Source organism: Mauremys reevesii, linkage group 1 (genome assembly GCF_016161935.1).
Source record: "Mauremys reevesii isolate NIE-2019 linkage group 1, ASM1616193v1, whole genome shotgun sequence".
In the NCBI taxonomy this organism is placed as follows: Eukaryota; Metazoa; Chordata; order Testudines; family Geoemydidae; genus Mauremys; species Mauremys reevesii.
Genome location: NC_052623.1, coordinates 66,777,318 through 66,779,350, shown reverse-complemented (window position 1 = coordinate 66,779,350; position 2,033 = coordinate 66,777,318).

Below are 2,033 nucleotides of genomic sequence, written 5' to 3'. Positions count from 1 at the left end.
TTCAGTAGCAATTATTTTATATTGTGTAATAAACATTTCTTTTGAATGTTAATATTTTGTTACAAAATACATTTCTAAAGAAAAGAAACTGTGTGGCCTATTTTTTTCCTCTTTTTCATTTTTGTGCTTCTGTGAGTGATTGAGGTCTGAACCTGGCAAGTGGCAGTGCCCGGGTGTAGAGGAACCCAAGCCTTCCCTGCTCCACTGGGTTCCGACCCAGGGTGCTGTGAGTAATAGTTCAAGAGTGCCTCCAGGGGGCAGGCACTCTTCTGCCTGCTCCCTGGGTCACTTCCTACTGTGGCTTCAGTTCCTCTATTAGTGCCAGTGGTCTGCATCTGAATTTCCCTGGCGTCCCCTCAGAGGAAAGCCCTCTGGAGAGCAGTCAGTCAGTTGTGGTCCATCATTCCTGTCCGCCATGGGCGAAGGGCCTGTGGCGGCTTGGTGGTGGGGTCTGGTTCTGGCCACATGTAACCCCAGCAGCGCGTCTGCTGGAGCTTTTAGCACATGACTGTTCTCCTGCTCTGTGTGCCTAGAGGCTGAGCCGAGCTGCCCCCTTTTGAGCTCAGCCTCCACTGTGAGCATGCTCAACACGTACAGCTAGGCAAGTCCTTCAGGTTCAGAGCTGCTCATTAACCCTTAGTTCACCATCACACACCCTCCCTCTCAGGTTAGGACCCAGCAGTGGGTCTTCCTCCTCTATTCTGAGTGGGGGGGGGGAAATGAGCATTTGCTTGTGCCTTTCCCAGGGGGTGGCAGTAAGACTACAGAGCGAGGTACGTTCTCATGATCTGGGTGTTGGTGTCCTCAGTTGGCTAAACTCTATGAAGAAGGGTGTGGCCCATAATGAGCAAGGAGGAGTTCCCTAGTAGGTAACAGCACAGGGCAGGGGTAGTTAATAAGTGGGCTGTGGGCCAAATCTGGATTGCTAGATGCTTTTCAATGGCCTGCACAGGCTGAAGCTGAGCCAGGGCTGGCTCCAGGCACCAGCTAAGGAAGCAGGTGCTTGGGGCAGCCAATACAAAGGGGCAGCACTCTGTCCGCTATTGGGTTGGCATGTCGGGGTCTTTGGTGGCAGATCCCTCAGTCCCTCTCTTCGCTGCTGCTGAAGTGCCGCCGAAGAGGAAGGGAGGGAGTGAAGGACCTGCCGCCGAAGAACGGATTGGCACGATTGAGCTGCTGTCGTTCTGCCGATTGGCTGCTTTTTTTTTTTATTTTATTTATTTTCGCTGCTTGGGGTGACAGAACACCTGGAGCTGGCTCTGAACTCTGCAGAGCCATGCTGCTCCCCAGTCCAAGGCTGCGGAGGCTGGGTCAGGCTACGGGGCACTATTATGTCCCTGGCCGGCTGCTTGCATAGCCACAGCAGCCACACAGGTATGGGGGTGGAGGAGCAGTGATGTTTGGTGGGGGGACATCTCTCTCACACACCCCTGCAGACAGCCTAATGTCTCTGCTACACCCTGCCCCTTCAGTCAGGGAACAATGAGGTATCACATGCTCACTCCGCAGCCTAATCAGAGGGCAGGGGCTGTAGGGGCCCTAATTCAAATTGTTCTCTGCGTTCTGTGGAGATTGCAGAGCCAGCTGCACCATGGAGCTGTGACTGAGCAATCCAGCTGGTAAGTGCTTGACTAGGTTCTCCAGCATCCATTTGTGCTGGGGCACTGAGCCTGGCACAGTCTCCCCTGGCCTTGTGCCTTCTGCCCTTCAGTGGTTCCTGGAGCCCCTGTCCTTACCCTAGCTTCATGTCCTCCCTGTCCTTGGGGGGGGGCCCTCCTTGGAGCCCTCCTTGGAGCCCTCTCCAGTGCCCCCCCATCGCAACTGGCCTCTTTCACTCCCCAGTCTGCCTCAATTTGCCTGCTTCTGCCACATCCCGGCATCCCCGCACCTCCAAAGGGCTGCTATTTGGAGTCTCCTGCCTGTCCCTCCGCTATCCAAGCTGCCCAAGGGGCATTGCATTGCTAGCTGGATCGTAGTCCAATAGCTTCACCTCCTGGCTCTGAACTCAAAAGTACCCACACTCACCCTACTTG